This window comes from Protopterus annectens, chromosome 8.part1 (assembly GCF_019279795.1).
Source record: "Protopterus annectens isolate FY-2018-M chromosome 8.part1, PAN1.0, whole genome shotgun sequence".
NCBI lineage: Eukaryota > Metazoa > Chordata > Ceratodontiformes > Protopteridae > Protopterus > Protopterus annectens.
Genome location: NC_056742.1, coordinates 266,354,514 through 266,374,582, shown reverse-complemented (window position 1 = coordinate 266,374,582; position 20,069 = coordinate 266,354,514). Strand labels below are relative to the sequence as shown.

Genomic DNA, 20,069 nt, shown 5'->3' with positions numbered 1-20,069 from the left:
AAACTCAGTGACATAGCCGATCGTGCAGAGGCAGATGATGATAAAGATGGTGATTGATAAGCAGATGAAATTGGGAGTGAATGATGCTGTGTGCAACACTGAAGCTTTACAACATAATGGATTATATATTGTTATCAGAAGAAAATGGCCCAAATGTTGGTGGTTAGTTGTAAGGTGGAATTAGTGTAGTACTACACCTTTTAGCTGGGTTAATTAGTTCACAGGATTTCATTCATATTTTGCCTAAAGTGCAGAAAGTTTGTGGGGAATTTATGTGGTTAGCAATGAGGTAGGAAGTTGTCAAGCACTTGCCTCCTGGAGTAACCAATTAAAAAATGTTTACTGAACATGTTCTATTAGATTGTGCTATAGCGTTCATGGTGTATTTCAAGGTATTTGTCAATACTGGTGATGGGATGGTGAATTTATTCAATATTTAAAAGTGTTGTGTAACAAAGGAAAAATAAGCACTATAGCTGGAAACTAGTGGCAACTGGGAAGTAACAGTGAAGTAAGCATCACAAAAAATAGTTTGTGACAAAAGTGTTCTGGGAGTAGAAGCATCAATATAGTTTTCTTTGCTGTAAATGCAGGTAAACTGGTTATAATGGTAACATGGTAATTGTTTTGGAACATCTTGCAGTGGCATAACTAAGTTTGTAGTGATGGCTGGCAAATAGGATACTGACAATTCAGAAGGGCCAATAACAGCTGGCTTTGACCTATGACCGGTACTGACTGATAAAAGGACCATGGTTATTTCTACCACATGGAAGACTGTTCTATAAAAGTAGTGTAATTGTACATTTCACTTTCTGAAGACTGTCGTGTGATTTAATGCTGGGGTTTTAGGTTTAGGATTGATGTTACAGTTTTAGGGTTACTAACAGAATTTTTAGGGTTAGGATTGTTTGATTAGTTTCACTAAAAATGTTTTTTTAAAAAAAAAACTTTCTGATTTCACAAAGCAGGTGTAAAGGTTGAACCTCATTTCTCTCATTCTGAAAACAGCTTTTGCAAAACAGTTACGGATTTTGTGTTGTGACATAAGGGAAAGGCTTGTATTTTTGTTAAACTGAGTCCGTGATACTACATAAAAAGTGTGTGCTGCTGTTTTTGTGAATTTCAGGCACTGACATTATTGGCTGGTTCCATTTTCAGATGTCTGCAGACGGGGAATGTAGCAATACAGTATGTACCGTTAACCATGTCATCAGTCCCATGGTTTCATTTTGATATACATGACATGGGGGTTGGTGACGCGACATCTCGTAATCCGCAATGACACAAATGATAGCTGCTTACTGGAGGAAGGAAACATATTTTCACAGAAATCATTTTTGCAGTATGTGTCATACAAAAAGTGTTCAGCCATAGCTGTGAGCAGGGGTTTGAAAGGTTGACGACTGTTGTAGTGATACCTGACATCTTTTGGTTGTAAGCAGTATCACATTTAACCTGTGCAGGGACAAAGATGGATGTAGCCCTTTTGATAGACAGGGATTTGTGTTAACTAAGCAAGAGAAATTAATTAAAGGCAGAAACTATGACAACAGCAAATTGCTGGTACAGCAATAGCTGTAATAAAGATTTTGCCCTTCAGGGGTACCAGTGAATAGCCTGGCAAATAAGTTAAGTTATGATATAGTAGTTTTTGAGAATGTTGGACAGTAGTGGGATTTGGAATTTTGTGGCACTTTGTTTTGGGGGAGGGAAAATTCAGTGTGCCTACTCATTACAGTCTGAAAATATATGCTCCCAGGTCCCTCTTTCTTCCCCATTACACCCCAAAAATTTGCCATCTACCTGAGGAAAAATTATTTGGTGTCTGCTTGGGGTATAAAAGTATCTATCCAAACACTTCCAGGCAAAAATCCTAAATCTTCTATGTTTTATTGCATATTTGGGAGTCATACATATGTCCTTCCATTGTTTCTTTGTAAATTGTATATCTAATTTTTCTCTTCCCAATTTTTCTGATCTCTTCTGATTGGGTCCTATAGTTATTGATAAATATTTTATATGCTTTACTAATTATCCCTTCGTTAACCGCCGTTTCTGACCTAGATTAATTTAAAAACTCAACTAATGCTGATCTATCATTTAGGATTCCCCTGTTCCTTTTCCTTTGTCTATACTCTATCAGTCACCAACCTGGAATCCCAGATGTCTTCCTAGTCTCTTTCCATTCTGACACCTTTCCCCCTCTAATTATTTTCTCCCAATACATTGGTTCCTTTGACAGCTTCCTCCTGTAAATTCCAGCCCCCTCTTGCCTATTCTCTGTACCCCTAATTACAGTTATTCCTATCGTCAGAATCTCCTTTCTCCATCCCTGTGTTGGCTTAGTTCTTGGTATACTTTCTGCTACTTTATGAATGTAATACTGTGTGTGACCTATTTTCCTTAAAATTTCATGCATCCACAACTCCTTTTCCCATTTTTGTACATTGGGTTGGGTGTCACTTCAATGGTGACAATCCTCTAGAGCAAAGGTCATTACATTAAATTTTCCGACAGGAAATGCATAGTGCCTGTGTCAAACTTCATGAGGAAAATTTCAGTTACTACTTGTCAGTGGCAAGAATGAAGCTTGATGTTTGTGTTTTAATTTTTGTACCGTCAATTAATTACTTTTTCTTTCATTTTTAGTTTGCCTGGTATATTTTACACCTAGTAATACAATATTCTCTAACCATACTATCAAGTCTTGATAAACAACAGCTTTTTTTTTTTTCAATAATCAGTCTTTATTATTTTCCAATTACATAACTACACACTACTATATATATATATATATATACAATATTTACATGATTGCTTCCAAAAGTTATACAAACGATATATATTAAAACAGATTACTATAAGGAAATATAACATGAAAATACCATCAGTTTTTAATATTATTACAATCAATAACTAATCTAAGATTGATTCTGTCTTATAAATATATATCCTAAGTAACAGTGGATAAGAACCTCTAGGCCAACACAATATTAAAGATTTGCTCCCATATTTTAATATTATTTATGTTTTTCTTGTGGTCATTGAGTAACAGTTTGTGCGCTAATATATGTCTTATAGCTACTGTTTTAAAATTTTCCCAAGATGTCTGGGTCGGGTTCAACCAATTTGAAGCTATGTATAGTTTCATTAATAAACAAATATTCATGATTATGATCTTTTTTGTTTTATCTAAATTTTTCTGGGGGAATATGTAGGATCATAAATTCCCAAGAGAGTGTTGATTGTTGGTAGCCCATTTTCTGTAATTGAAGTTTTAATGAATTCCAAAGTTTAAAAATGCATTTGCAGCTCCAAAACATGTGAAGCAGGTCAGCTGTCTGGTCTATGCAGTATGGACAATTAGGCGAGTTCTTTGAATCAAATTTATGACGAGTAAGATGGGTATAATAGGCATTGTTGAATATCATCAATTGCGTAAATAATAATTTTTGTAACGATACAGACTTTAATGTTAGTTTAAATGCTTCCAAGATCTTCTTATCATCAACTAATGTTAACTTTTCCCTCCAGTAATTCGATAAAAGAATATGTTTATTATACTTCATCTCTTTTATCAGTTTATATGAGGAAGTTATATATTTTTTGTCTTGTATCAGAGCTTCCCAAAGATTACGACAGATATTTAATTCCTCCTCTTTAAATTCAAAGTTAGTAAAATAATTTGTAGCCAGATTTTTAATTGTCTCATAATAATTAGATAGGAAATAGGGAGACTTTTCTCTTTTAGAATATCGTGAACTGATATTCCAAGCAAGGGGTAGAAATCCAACATGATTAAATCTTTTATTAGAGGGAATTTCTGTAAGTCTATCAATTTCTTCCCTAATAATATGTTTGGGTTCTTGTGAAGTGGTTGAAATACCATCATATACTTTAATAAGTTTAATGAGGTAAAAAGATTTTGAATTGACGTTATATAGCATTTTATGTGTTCCATTAAGTCAAATTTACTGAGTGTTCCTCTATTCAAAAAGGGTAGAGCTTTACAGTTAATTCCCGCTTTAGTTACATGTCTATATGTTAAGACCAACCATTTGGGTGCCCATTTCCGACTATCCTTATCAAAGTGAATCGCCCTTAAAATTCTATTAGCATTAATTATCAAGTAATAAGTTTCAAACAACAGCTTTTTTTTGTTGAGCAGCTAAATGAGGTGTTGCTGGGGTTTTTTTTTGGAATTTCTTGTGTCATCATTGTTGGACTTGTTTGTTTGCAAAGTAAACAACTGTATGGGTGAAAGACCAGTTTTTTGATTAACATACAAACTATAACTGCATGGTATGCTCTGCAGGTTCGTCTCTAGCTGTAAGGGGCATATTCAAGGAGAGGGTGAATATGTTGGAGATAAGGCAGTCTGTGGAGTCTTGTATTAGCCTTTTTGAGATATGTAAACTGGCTTTGTTGAATCTATTGAATAATCAATATATCAGGCATGTCATGTTTGATTAGTTATTCTTCAAGAGAGATGTTTAGGCACATTTTTAAGGTGTTACTTGTAAGTTTTAGGCAGTAAATAAAATGTATTTTTATCTACATCAGTAATAGGATGCTTGTTTTTGAACAAAGGGCTAATTTTATTTTATATGTTATGGAGGTCAGGTTGAAAGTCCTGGAGCTCTGCATGTAGCATATAAAACTGCAGTAGAATTGGGAGTGGTGATGGTCCAGAGCAGGTTGGGGTTAATTAGCATCTTGAACGCATTAACTGTAGTTTTTGGTGTAGAACTGATAGCATGGAAACTGTCAGTACCACTTGAAGTTGGGTCTTCTAGTTAGAACTTTGAAATGTTTGGCAGGCTGCTGTTTGGCATCCTGCGATCATTGTCAATTGAACAAAAATGAATGGGTAAATGATGTCATTTTTATGTTTTAGTATTGCTACCAAAATCCATAACATCTAGGTCTGCATTTTATGCTGTATTAGAGATAATGGACTTCTTAAGAGAAGGTAAAGACAGCTTTTCAGTGGTGTAGTGCTTAGTAAAGATCTGTTTACTTTTTGTGTGTGCAGGAGGATGTTATTCTCAATAGCACAAAATACTACAGCAGTTATTTCCTATTTCCATACATATAATTTTGTGGTGATTTGATACTTTTAAAAGTAGATCATGTTACAGTTAATTTAATTTCTAGATAGACTCCTGATATTAAAGTTGTAAATAGTGTGAAGTTTTAGATTTACTGTCAACTCTGTTTCCTGTTATGACCATACACACACAATGTCAATGTAGGTGCAGATGAATATTTACATGCATAAGCAAAGCTTTCTGGGTAAGCAAACACTATACTACTATAAAGCAGTAGTTGGTTATTTACATTATTATTTCATTGCTATATCATTACAAGTGTTAATTTTCGATGTATGGTGTTCCACGTGAGATCTTTAACTAATAAATTGTCTTATGATATAAGATTTCTGTATTGCTGTTCTCATCATGGAAAAATAGTAGCTTATACATTAAAGTAGTAAGAGGCATTCTGGGTTCAGTCTTTCAAGATATGTCAGTAGTTTTCAACTTCAAGAAAATTTTCAGGGGGTGTGCTTATTAACAAAATGAATGGCAAAAATAATGGTCTTTTACCATCAGGTACTCTAAAATTTGATATAATATATGGTAAGGAAATAACACATCACCGCGGTTTGGTTATTCACGTTGGCTGTAAAAAGTGTGACAGTAGACTTTTAAGTAATAGGGATCCCTTTGGTTGTCAGAAGAAAGATGGAGTGGAGTTATCTTTTGTGGGTGCCTTATGGGTGAAAGATAAATCTGTCACAATATATAATCCAGTAGAGGAGGATATTCAAGGCCAGTATTTTAGCTAAGCCCATTTTCCATCACTGTAAACAAATAAATGTAACTGTTTAACTTTACCGTTTTATTCTTTTGCGCTCTTTGCCCTGGCTCTAGATCTTCAGCCATCTCTCTTGCCAGTCATCCTCTCTGTTCTGTATAACTGGGACAAGAGTTAACCAGTAGAGGTCAGTATTAAGACAGCCATCAAGATGGTTTGTGGCTTTTTGCTTCACTTCCCCTGGTCCTAACAGTATGCACACAGTGAGGTGTAAGAGAAGGGTGTGCAGTGGATCATAACAGAGGCTGTTCCCTCACTTCTACAAAGAATGTTCCCTTCAAACATCCCTACTTCTGTGTTAGTTTGCTTACTGGGTTTTTAAGTGAGTAGCAGACAGTTAGTTTGTTTTTCTTGTTTTGTGATAGCACATTCTGTGTTTAGTCCTGCATAGAATATAGTGTACTTTTATGAGCTCTCTCATTCTGGCTTGCTGGGAATTTTGAAGCAGGGTTTGTTAGCTTGAATATGTGGTAGGATGACAAGGGGGGGGGTATTTTCTCAGGGAAGGTAGCAGGAGACTGAAGTTTTCTCTTGGACTTTATTTGTACTCTTGGTTACTCAGAAAATATATTTGTAGCTCTTGTCAAGCATTACCAGTAAACCTTCTGACTATTAGTGGAAAAGGGGAATGCTCACTTGGCATTAGTGTTGGCTAAGGAAAAGATGATTGATAGCGGAGGGCCAGGCACACTCTGTCAGGTTGGCAATGGACTAAGAGTCATAGTGAATATCCACAGACCTGTTAAAACAGAGAGCAGATGTCTTGAGATGTTACTCTTACAGAAGTTATGAAGGCAACTTATGAGATTCTTGTACACTTGTTTCTAGGGTTTTGTACATTTCTTGTGATAGTGTAATAGCTCTGCTCGTACTTCAGATAGTGTTGACCCAAAAGTGCATTGCTTATAAGAACCTCTCCATGGGGTGATGGGGATTCCCCATCTAGAATGGTTCCTTTGGGGTATTGGCTATACTGTATTCAGGGACAACATCTTAGTTTTTGACTTTGTGTCACAGAAAGTGTTTGGCATGATTGGTGACGGCATCGAGTTTGAGTAAGTTACAGTTGGGTAACAAAAAAATCTTTCTTGAAGTGCATGGGGTGCCTGTGATTTTAGAGAGAGATCAAATTGAAGATTCTTACCAGTGCAAGTCTTTTATAATGGATGCCTCCAAACTGCAGTATTTAAGTAGCAAGATCATACGATCAGAGGGTATTTTAAGTTGTGGAATACTTTAAAGCTTACAGCGTTTTTTTGCGTCCTAAGGAAGAAAACATAATGCTGTAATTTTGCTGTAAAGAGTCTGTCAATGACTCACAAAAGAATTTCAATACTGCTGTAATAGTTGCTCATGTTGCTTCTGATAATTGCATTTTATTTCATTGACTTGAAAGTATTGAAGTAAAATAGGTATACTGTAACCTGGAATGCCATTTCATATTACAAAATAAACTGAAAGATGTTCTGATTGTCATATTGATCTCTGCTGTAGTAGCCTTCACTATATGGGCTGTATTCTCCCAAGTGTATAACAGCCAGTCAGCTTCCAAAGCTTCAGGACACCTTCCACATGCCCAAACTGTCAGGCAGCTCAAGCTGAGCTGACGAAGACAAGTTTGGGTGCAAAGCTGTTTAGAGCTGTACTGCTGCCGTTATGCTCCTCTGAGGCTTTTGAGGATCGACTGTCATCTTGTGCTTTCCTTTGCTAGGCAGATACGTTCCCTTTGAGTGAAAAGCGTTCCATTTTCTTCATTTCGTTGATGTCTTATTACTTTTCTCTTCAGGAAAGTTATTCGAAAGCTAGGAGTGTTTTGCTTTAATGGATTGTCTTAAGACTATAAAGTACTTTTTAAACTGAGCACTCTTGTTTATAAGTAAAGTAAATGACAAAATTTTTTCTGTGGAAAAATGTATTTTACTTTTGTGGGGGTGTCATAGTGTTTTTTACTGTTTTTTTTTATTAAAAAAAAGTTCTGTCTTGTGGACTGGTAGTCTTTAATGGCATTTGCTACTTGTCTTCCTGGGACAAAGGCACCATTTTTGCCTTGATTATGGAATAGATTACCAGTCACACGGTCGGTCCTTCTTTCCACCACAAAAAGAACATTAAGCAAACAGCCTTTGCCATCACAGTAGGCTAGCAGTTTGCCTCAGCTGCAGGTGGGTGACTCTGCTGTGTCCATTTGCTGTACCTGACAGCACTCCTCTTTTACCCCAGATCCCTCTGGTGTAGCACCTACAGCCACTATGGACAGGGGGTTAATTACATCCTTAGCAGCTGTTGGGATCCCACTGCTGGGCAAAGGAGAGTCACTGTTGTCTGAACTTGGAGAGGGAACAGGGGAGGTTTCCTTGTTGTCAGAATGCTGCACCCATGCCTAGGGAAACTGCTGCTGACAGTAGCACTGTTGAAACCCAAGCATGCTGCTAAGCACTTAATTAATTCGATTCGTACTCTGTCTGCTAAGGATGGTAAAAAACTGTATACTTCTGCAATTTTGATTTTTTAGAATTGCCATTCTCATCTGTTAAAGTACTTGTTCTGACAAATTTTTAAAGCATGAAGAATGTTTTATCTGCAGTTTCTTCTTATGGGGAAAAATCTGCTTTAAATTGTTTATTCTATCGCACAAATAACTGCTCATTGTACGCAGTGTGAGTATGATTCTCTTGAAATCCTCCATTGCTATGCCCGTGGTACTGCATTGAGGAAGTTTACATGGCTGCCTTCACAGAACCTCCAAGATGATGTTAAAAAGTGAGATTTTAAATTCTCCCTTGGATAGAGGTTTAGTGTTTGGACCCTCTGCTGCAGAGGTGATCAAAACGTGTGAAAGGGAGCACACTGATCCAGGCAACCTCTTAAGATTTTTTCCAAATTGGATTTTTTCCAAATTGAATTGTCCAAAGGATTCTCTATCTTCTCATCCAAGTTTGTCTCATAAAAATTCAGGTAAAGAGATGTTTAAAAAGAAATGGCAAAGGGGATTTATTTATATATTTTATTTATCTGACATTTGTGTACCAGGATAGTCCAACTGGGTGGAGACCTGAGGGGGGGGCGGAGCCCCGGTAAATACAACTAACAAAACACATAGATTATAATGTTATTCAGCCGTAACATAAAAGAACATAATTCGTACCAAGTTATACATAAAACTAAAACAAGTAGTGCATAAAATTATTAAAATGAAACAAAAAATGTCTTGAACCTCCCGAAACCAAGGACAGTCCAACAAGTCTGCTGATCCAAGAGACCTTGTGACCCCTCCTACCCTGTCTACCTTTTTTTTTCTTCCGGAAAGTTTGAATTTCCATTTTTCTTCTTAGAAACAGATCATTTCAGACAAATGGGTTGTGAAAATCATTCATCAAGGTTACTGATGGCAGTGGGAATAAAGTCCTCCTTTCCAGGGGGGGGGGGTCATTCCTCATCCTCCAGGTCAGACTCTTTCTTTTTTTTTTTTTGTTTTTGTTTCCACCTGTTTTTCATCACATGCTGTCCCAAGGAGTGATTAGAACCAGTTCCTTCTTGTCAGTTTGGGAAGTGTTTTTATTTAAGGATGTTCTTGGTACCAAAGAAAGGAAATACTTTGAGACTAGTTCTGGATCTTTCTTTCCTAAATCTGTTTGAAGTAGTGGAGACAACATAGATTCTTAAAACCAAGTTTCCCCTTCTTCTCTGCTCTAAAGCAGTCAGTCACCACAGAAACTTCTGACTTTGCTTGGGGAACATTTTCAGGAGAGAGAAAATTGTAGTGTGTGTGGGAGGGACACCAAGAGCAGACAGAAGCACATTAATATCAAGTTGATGCTTGCCCTGATCAAGGCACTGAACTCTCTGAAACATCTTTGGTCCCTGGAACCTCTTCAGATGGTTACAGACAGTACCACAGTAATGACCAATTGGCATTATGTTTAAGGTCTTCACCTCCCCTGCACAGTGTACAAGGTTCGATCCTGACCTCCAAACAATATCTGTTTGTTGTTTGGATGTTCTCCCTGTCTCTTTATAGGGTTCCTCCCACCTCTGAAAAATATGTGAATTCTTTCCATTTCAAACTCGTCCAAGAATGGAGCTGTGGGCAGCAGCACAGACTCTACAAGGCTCGTGGGGTAGAATCAGCAATTGTAAAGTTGGCCCTAGTATGACAGTCAGCTCACAGCATAAACCACTGGTTGCCAGATTCCGCTGCAAGCAGTGGTCAGAGAAGGCTGTAGAGACCAGGCTAAAGACCTGGAAGTTGACTGGAGAGAAACACCATAGTTCAAGGAATAACTCAAGGGTTCTAGTACCTGAAGAAGAAGTGGAAATGGGTGGAGCTGAAGAAGAATGGCAGCATCTCAAACAGCATATGTGAGGATGGGTCTATTTTAAAAACACGATTGTATATTTATCTGAATAAGTAAACGTCGGCACGTCTTCATTGAACCGCGAAAACATTGATCGTCCTGAAGTGCAAAATCTGAAATGTCGAATCGTCATGGTTAGCCCTTCTGTGGTATAGCTCCGTAAGGTAAGTGTGCGATAGTTACGGACCTTAGGGTTAGGGTGCGGGTTAAGGTAAGTGCATATATGGTGGTATATGCAAGATTTAGTGTAGGGTTAGAAGTAGGGTTTAGTTTAGGGTTAGAAGTAGGTTTTTGGTTAGTGTAGGTATGTGGTTTATTTAGTTTGTTTGGGTAGGTAGTATGTAGCAGGCGGTGGGGTGGGACAACTATGACGGTTCGAGTTTTTGAATTTCGCGGTTTAGGGCATTCGGTGTATTTGCGGTTTGCGGAATATGTGTCAGCATTTACGTATTCGAGTAAGTCGTGCTTTTAATATAGACCCGTGAGGACTACAGAACAGAAGTGTGGCCAGGTCGGATATGGAAAAATAAGGAAAGCTGGTGGTGAAATACAGAAGTCCAGGAAGTCGTCAAAAGGATGGAGGAGTGCAGAAAAAAAAGGTGGGAGATAGAAAAGATGGACTAGGCTAGGAAGGAATACTGGTTGACTAAGCAAGAGGTTACAAAAGGAGTTGCAGTAGTGAAGAGCAAGGCATCAGAGGCACTCTACCATCTTCTGGAAAGTGACTCGGTAGATGGCACAAAGAAACTGTATCAGGTTACTAGGCAAATATGGAAAGATAAAAAAGATACTCAGACACCCTTCATAAGGGACGCTGGCAACAACTTATTAACCATTCCACAAGACATCCAAGGCAGATGGAAGGAGTACTTCAAGAGCTTCTGAATGAAGAATATCCCATACAAGATATACTACCCCAGACACAGTCTACAGTGAGAGAAGAGGAGAAGGAGAAGGCCACCATAGACAAAGTAAGAACAGTAGTAAGGAAAATGAAATTGGGGAAAGCAGCAGGCCCAGGTGAGTTCACAGCAGATATGATAAAGATGTTTGGTGAGATGGGGCGAAACAGCTTCTGAGGGTATTCCATAGCAGTATGGGGAGAAAGGCGAATCCCAGATGACTGGAAAATAAGCATACTAGTGCCAGTGTTTGTTTAGGGGACATTAACAACTGTGTGCAGTACAGAGGTATCAAACTCCTGTAACATTGTACGAAAGTTCTGAAGAGGGTGGTGGATAAATGAATACACAGAGTAGTAGAAAGTAAGATGGGAGATGAGCAATTCAGATCAGGATGCATCACAACTGAATCAGTGTTTGGAGTGGGACAGATGCTTGGAAAGAAGGTAGAAGTGAGGAAGAGTCTCCAATTGGGCAATCCTAGACCTGAAGAAATTGTATAACAATGTCCTAAGAAAGCTGACTTTGGGCAGTTCTGTAGTGGTTCAAAATCCCAGAAACATTTGTAGAATTAGTGCAAGCTATGTAAAAGGACTCAATGACTCCAGTACCAACAGTGCTCGGTCTCACAAAGGTGTTAGCAGTGGAAGTAATAAATAAATAAATAAGTGGGTGTGCATCAGTGTTCAGCTCTGAGCCCTTTGCTGTGCATGTTGGTGATAGACTACAGATCTGCCTATTGTTTGACAGTGGCACCAGAGGCCTTGTGAGATTTTGCCAGCATCTGAAGTCATTCTTGGCAAGACAAAAGGAATTCAGTATCATTTTGCACTTGTATTGCTTATTTTCATTATATTGTGAAAGATGTCTGTGCTATTTATTGTTTTTCTGCACCTCTTTAAAGTTGTATTTTATAACTGCTGTAAGAGCTGCTGTTCTGCATTTAAATGCATTGTATCTTGTGTTTTTATTTGTTTTGTTTTTTTTTGTTGGTATTTGGCATCTATTTGGTTCCCTAACCCTTGGGCTTCAAACCACTCATTGTACATTTAGAGGATCAAAGTCTGCACTCTTGTGGTAGGAGAGGGCTGATTTTATGTAACTGAGCTGGGAATTGCTGGTAGAAATCTTATAGTTTGCTTACCTGATTGACCTTAGAATATAGTTAGTGTAAAACTTGCTTTGCCTGCTTTTGTATAAGCCTCACATTTGTACAAAGCTGCCCTCTTCATGCTGTAGCTCTTAGTGGTGCCTTGTATATACACAATCAGTCAATCCTCAACCCCTTTTCCCATTTTGTACATGAGGTTGGGGTGCGACTTCCACAGTGACAATCATCTCGAGCCAAGTTTTATACCACCAGGTGGCTAGCCCTGCTACGGTAGTTCAATCGTATCACTCACTCGCGTGCACATACTCACACCTACAGCCAATTTAGTGTGTCCAGTCCACCTACTGCATGTCTTTGGAATGCATGAGGAAACCGGAGCACACTGAGGAAACCCACGTGACAGCAGGGAGGACATGCAGATTCCACACACAAGACACCCCAGCCACACCAGAAGTTAAAATTTCTGTTTAAAAACTACTTCAGAATTTTACCTCCATCCCGTGCTACTCATGGAGCAACTAGTTTGAGTGATGAGCAGCATTTACGCATTTAGTTAGGACAGTTTAAGCCTAGATTACATTATTACAATCCTAGGACTATCGTTGCTCAAAGAGCATTTGGTTTGGATGCTGGGCAGTTTCTGTGGATAGGTTAGCTGTAGATTACAGCAAGTAAACACCCATCCCTCATTTGGCTACAAACACCCTCCACTCTTATTCCTTGAAAGTACACATTTCTATCTGCAGCCATGGGTAGACCCTTTCTGCTATCTCTGTGTGTAGCTTGGTGGACATGGGCATCCTGAGGTAATGTAGCAGTTGCCTTATGCCCAGAGACTACCACTTAATTGTTGAACAGACAGAGTATATGAGAGATGTAGTTATACAATGACACTGGAGGCTAGACTCTCATACCGACACACAAAGCAACAGACAGTTCCTATCACAGTACATAAAGCCACATCTCATTGTCTCGTCTACCAAGCCCATAAGGCGAAACACTCCACAACCCAATATTTTGGTCATAGGAGACTCTGTTGTGAGGCACACTGATGTCCCTCTTAACAGGCTGAAAAAGGAAAAGGTCATAGTTAGTTGCTTGTCAGGAGCCAAGATCCACCAGATCATACAAGCACTCGGGTCACTTGACCCCAAGTACCGGTATGACTCGGTCATAGTCCATATGGGTGTAAATGACCTGAGACGTACCTCCTCAGACTGTATGAAGAGACAGACATGACTGAGCTCTCAGACTGTGTCACAGGCAGGTATGCACCTAGCATTGAGCAGCATTCTGCTAACTCAAAGGATGATGCCACAATACCAGGAGAAAATGATTGACCTTAACAGTTGGTTTAGCTACTGGTATCATTCTAAAGGAGTCTAATACTTGTCAGCCTGGGATAAAACAGTTTTATATGCCATGCTACTTTGCTAGGAATGGTTTTCACTTGCCACCACTAAGCTTTCGAATACTGGCCAAAACATTACCCACCCCTGTAGTGCCTTTTTTAGGCATTGCCAAACAGACAAATCTTCCAACATGGCAAACTGTACTGTGGGCAAGCTAAAAGTGTTACTACTGAATGCCAGGAGTCTCAACAATAAACTGCATTCCCTAGATGCTCGCCTCATCCTAGAGATTGCTGATGTCTCCGCAGTTATTGAAATATGGTTCAAAGCCACGGTAAGCACTCTGACTGTTGTTGTTTGTCTTTCTGCTTTTCCCGGTTAGGGGGTCGCCACAGTGGAACTCCGGTCCGCTAATGATTGGTAGTTGATTTTTACGTGCCGAGTTACCAGCCCTGACGCACAACCTTCAACAAAGGTACGCCCATTCACGCACGTCTCCACACTGAAGACGCTCTAGCTGAGAATCGAACCGGACAGCGTCTTACTGTGAGGCGACAACATGGCTATAATGCCTTTCATGTGTTCTGACCACCCACTGAACAGGAAAAAGCAAAAGGTTGAGGTTTATCTAGGTACATAAAGGCTGAGCACTCTTCAAGGCTGATCAAACAATAGGACATGCTTGAGCTAGTCCATGTCCAAATAACCATTTAAAAAATCCATTAGTGCATTCTTGCTATCTATAGGTCCCCCACTATGAACCAGGAAACCCTTGCATCACACCTGAAGTTACTTGAATCACTCGCTATTCACCCCAGTACCATACTCATGGGTGATTTGTAACTAATCCTCTAACTGGGAAGCATACATGACCACTGACATGCAGACCGAAAGCTTTCTTGTTTTTGTAAACTCAAATGTCCTGGAGAAGCTAGTCTGCACTCCCACTAGGGTACAAATATCCTACACCTTGTACTTACAAAAATGGGAGAGCGCTGCACCCCACCAAGTGTGATGTTCTCACTGGTAAGTTCAGTTCGCAGAGCAATCTCCCTTGAAATAAAGGTAAAATTAGACCTCTCGCCTAACCCCAAAAACTTTAAGAACTTTTCTAAGGCAAACTATCGCCTATGAATTGACTGCATAGCTAGTTTCCAAGCTCCCCCAAACCCAGAAAACACAGAAGCCTGTGAAAACACAAAAGCCCTGTACGGCCATGTAAAAGACTGCATAGAAATGGCAATAATAGACCAAAATAAGCCCAGGTCAAATCGCAAAAACAAGCCACCCTGGTGGACCGGTGGTATTAATAGGTTGTATAACAAAAGAAAATCCTGTTGAGAAGTAAGAGAGAACGTGCATGACAGAGCAAAAGATCCCTTATTAGTCTAAACAGGCAAATCGGGGAGCTAGTCAAGTCTCTTAAAGCAGACTTTGAGACAAAATTAGCCTTTAAAGCTAAGGATAACCGTAAGGCATTTTTGAGTTATTTCTGCAGTCTTAAGGACAGCACCCAACAATGTGCATAATTAGCTATAGACAGCATCACCTATATTCAGCCAGAAGATATAGCAAATCTGCTGGCTGATAAATTCAGTAAGGATTTCATCACCCCTATTTATCCCCCAGGAAATACCGTCCCCCACACCCCCACCAATTTTTTTATTTATTTATTTGACATTTGTTAACAGGGTTTGTCCAAATAAGCCAGTAGCCCATTTTCAGTGGAGACCCGAGGAGAAAAGCTGCAGAGTTATACATAACAAAAATAGTATTGTATACAAAAAATATATCCGAATACAAAAAAAAACTTGCTACAGTTTAATACATTTGCAAAATGTATTTTTTTCCCCAAAGAAAACAATAGTGGTATTAGATAAGAGAGGGCATTTATTACCAAAGGACAAGTTGCCACTGCCTTCTCTAAAGATAAAACATGGCTTTGATGGGTTCTGACGATATATCAGGTTGTCTCTTAAACAGCTTGAATTAGAACCTGTCAGACCTGCTACGATCTCTGTTTAACACAACCTTCGTACAGACTTTGTCCTGGCAGAGTGCAGAACTGCAACTGTCCTCCCTCTGCTTAAAGGAGGGCCATCAACTGACCCAGGAAATTACAGAACTAAGTTTGATCGAAAGAATAATCATGGATCTGATAAATAATGACATAAGAAACCTCCAAACTTCGAATCAATCCCAGTTCGTCTTTGTCAAGGGCAGGTCATGCCTCCTAAATCTGGTATACTACTCTGAGAAAGTCACTAGGGAAAGTAAAATAAATAATATATGGTGGATACCACCTACCTTGACCTGGCCAAGGCATTTGACACAATACCCCACTCGGGTATTATAAATAAACTGGGCATAAATCCCTATGTCACCAGATGGCTAGCCAGCTGGCTTAAGGATAGAACACATGTTGTTAAATTGGGTAAATCCAGATCCAGCAAGAGGCCAGTAACTAGTGGTGTACCACAGGGCTCAGGGCAGGGACTTCTCCTGTTCAGAATATACTTGGTCAAGGCTAATATGGAAGGCCACTGGATGACAAAGAATCCCCAAACAATAATAGATATACTCCGGGAGGGTCTAAATCAAACAGATTGGTGCCAGAGCCATGGCCTAAAACTAAATGCAAAAAAATGCACTATCATACCCTTTTGGGAAGTTGAGTATCTCTGCAAATTACAACAATAGTATTACACCCCTAAGAGCAGACTTGGAGATGAGGGTACACAGACAGCCTGAACTTTGACCTCATTGTGTCCACAGTGGTGAGGAAGTCCTTTTTATATGGCAAAGCTTTCAAGTAAAGGTATGGCATCCAGATCTGAAGAAGTTATAAGTTCCACTTTATGTAGTTTTACATTTAGATCAGTAATTGAGTACAGTGCTCCATTTGACGTGTATTTGACAAGGCACCTACAACAGCTGGAGTGAACTCAGAAGTGCCTCACAAAGGAAATACAGAGTGCAAACAACAAGTCCTATGTGGATAGATGAAAAGCCTCCTTCCCTTTCTCCTATCAGTTTTTAATGGGTGATCTCTACCTAACCTATTACAAGGCATTCACAAATCCAGCACTGATGGAGGTGTTACGCATCCGCAAGAAAAACAGCACAGGGGTCACCCGATCTAGAGATCTAAACCTAATCTGTAACTCAAACGACACATGATGGAGAGACAGGTATGTGTCTCTGAGCTTGACCCTTCTTTAGAACAGGCTTCCCATTCACATTAAGCGGAGCCCTTCCCTGGCCCTCTTCAAACATGGTTTGGATCAGTGGATGGGGAATCACAAATTCACACCTGGGGTAGCACCTCTGTCCCTTGTGGACAGGGGTAATCTGTAAAATACTAGCCTAGTAATCTATGAACCTATTGGCAAACAGATCAGAAGGGACAGATCAACAGTTTCTGTATGCAGGTGATGTGGTATTATATGCAGACTGTGAGCAAGAACTTTAGATAAGGATAAGTGAATAGAATGCATAACTGAAGACACTTGGGATGAAACTGAGGACCGGTAAGACAGAGATAATGGCAGCAAATGGAGAAATAGGAAGAAGCTGAGAATTGAGATAGGCAGAATAGTGGAAGAGGTTAACAGCTTAAAGTATATGAGGAGGTCAAAGCTATAATCAAAGGGATTGCAGCAGCTGAGAGTGTCACATGTAGTGTATGACAAAAGGATGCCAAAGAAGATGAAAAGCAAGTTGTACAAAACAGTGGTGCAACCAGTACTGCCCAGGTTTCTGTGCCATACAGTGGTAAAAGCAGTTGAGTAAGCTAGACGTGGTGGAGATGAAGTGCCTGAGATGGGTGGTGGAATTAACACTGTGGGATAGATGAAATGAGGACATAAGAGCAGAAGCTGAAGTAGTTGCTGTTGCAGAAAAGGTCAAAGAGAACAGATTACGGTGGTTTTGGCACATGTATAGAAATTTGCAAGACAATCTGGAAGTGAAGATTTGGGACAAACGAGGACATCCAGCAAAGAGGTGGGTGGATTGTGTAAGAGAAGGCCAGTTACAGTTGGGCATGAGTTTTGAAGAAGGTAAGAGAGTGGCACTGAGTAGAGAGAGAGAGAGAGATGGAGACAGTTGACATGACACCCAGACCCCATGTAGAAAATGAAGGGGAGAGGGTGTTGATGTGGTACAGCAAAAAGAAGGGGGAACTAGGTCATAGCCCTTTTGCAGACTAGCTAGTCAGCTTGGGATGTAGCTTCACAGCCCAGTCTCACCCTACAGCATCATACATTCCATCAGAGAAAAATTGTTTGGCAGACAAAGTGAGCAGGAAAAAGACAGACCCTCATAAATGTAAACTGAGGGTGTCTTCCAAGTCTGATCCATCTGTGGGGGTTCCACAGGTAGACCTCTTTCCCTCCTCTTTGAATGATAACTAGAAAGATTGTTTTCCAGGACAACGTGCAAGAAAGCGTAGAAGACAAATTACTTCTTTACCTTAGACAGGAATGTTCTTGTATGCTTTTCCACCCTTTCCACAAATATCCAGGGCATTTCTCAAGATTCAGAAGGAATCCCCCAAAGTCATTGTGGTGACTCCCTGCTGGCTTAGGCAACTGTGGTTCTCTCTTCTTTGGGAAATGGCCAGGGGCAATTACCACAAGCTTCCTCACAGACTGGATCTAATTGCACAAGAACAGGGATGTTTGCTACACCCTGACATCTATCATCTTCAGTTGACTGTCTGGATGGTAGGGCCTTCATCTCTTTTTAGGCACCTGTTTACTAAGGACTTGCAGCAGGTACTAATGGAGGCAAGAAAGACTTGTACTAGAAAATCATATATTAGCAAACAGAAGGGGTTTTCTAGTTGGTGCCAACAACATAACCAGCACCTATTAAGGGGTAATTGTTCTCTAGTTTTACAACATTTGTGCGAGTTACGATCCTGTGGCCTTTCATATGCCTCTATCAAGGTTCATTTATTGGTCATTTCATCATGTCTGCCCATGTATCATTCTCTTCAGTGCAGTTGTATGTCAAAATGTTCTTGAGCGGTTGCATTAAGAGACCTCCAAGAAAACCGATGGCCCCTCCTTGGGATCTTAATTTTGTGTTGGAAAAGCTAACACTTGCTCCATTTAAACCACCTGATCTGGCTGACTTGAGGTTCTTAACATAGAAAACAATTTTACTAATTGCTCTGACCTGTGGAAGAAGGGCATCTGAGTTGCAAGCTCTTGTGGTGAGTCAACCATTCCTCATTTTCCATACGAACATGGTATCTTTGAGAACTAATCCTCCTTTTATTCCTAAAGCGGTTTCCAAATTTACTTTGCTTTAAGCCAAACTATCCATCTCCCAGTTTTCTTTCACAAAACCTAAAACGTGCGGTAGGAAGGATACTGCATACCTTGTATTTCCACAGACGGAGCTAAATCATTCAGATCTTTGGATCAATTGTCCCTTCTTACCTTCACAAGAAATGAACAATCATTGTCAAAATAGAGTATTTCCAAATGGTTGTCTAAGGCTATTATACTTTCCTTAACAAAACTATTCCAGGCAGAGTTAATGCCCACTCGACCAGGGCTTTGCTTCCTCTATAGCTTTTTGGAAAAGGTTGGAGAAGTATTCTAAAAGCTGCTACTTGGTCGTCTGTACATACTTTTACAAAACACTGTCTGATTCCTTTTCTATGTCCAGATCAAGCTTTGCTCCGACCATTCTGTGGGTGTTTCTGGACTCCTCTCCTTCCACCTCCCAAATGTAGTTAGCTAAGACTACTGCAGCAGTGATCAAAATGGTGAACTTAGTACAGTTGTGTAAGTTAAGCATCCCAAAACAGTAGATGTTTGAATGCTCACTGCTGCAATAGCTGCTCCCTCCCTCCCTCTACCCCACTTGTTTTTCTGTGTGTTTTGCATGCCAGGGTGTGGATGTTTTTTCCTAGCATTGTCCTTTCAGGGCACAGCCTCCCTGTCTCTGCTGCCAGGAAAGCTCCGAAGGGCTTCGCACCCATGTCTTCTTCTCAGCTCGAGCTACCTGACAATTTAGCACTTGAAAGGTGTCCCAAAGCTTTGGGAGCTGGCTGGTTGTTATTTCCTTGGCAGGATATAAAATGTATAGCTAAGGCTACTGCAGCAGTGATCATTTGAATATCTACTGTTTTGGTAAGTTCAACTTGCACAACTGTACTTTTATGTGCATCTGCAGTTTTGTAGTACATAAATTACAGTGTTTGCCATCTCTTAATAGTGTTTGCCATCTGTAATATTTACTTTTATTTTTTGTCATGTAGTTTAGTGCTATTCCTGCACTTTTGTTTGAAGTTTGCTTGTTAGTGTAATAAAACTGGAGTTGATCTGAGGAAATGATTACCTTTTTCTAAATCCATAGACGGCAGGATTCTCATGTCTTGGATGTGGAGTAATAATCCATGCTGAAAGTTGCTTCATGCCAGAGTTCTGCCATTAGGGACTGCTGCAGTCAT

The 20,069-nt window shown here is 39.7% G+C and overlaps 1 protein-coding gene across 5 annotated transcripts in view; it reads left to right on the top strand.

Annotated features, from left to right (window-relative positions):
• ZNF276 (zinc finger protein 276) overlaps positions 1-20,069 on the top strand; it is a 476,210-nt gene that overhangs the window by 1,230 nt on the left and 454,911 nt on the right. The gene's annotated exons all lie outside the window — the stretch shown is intronic.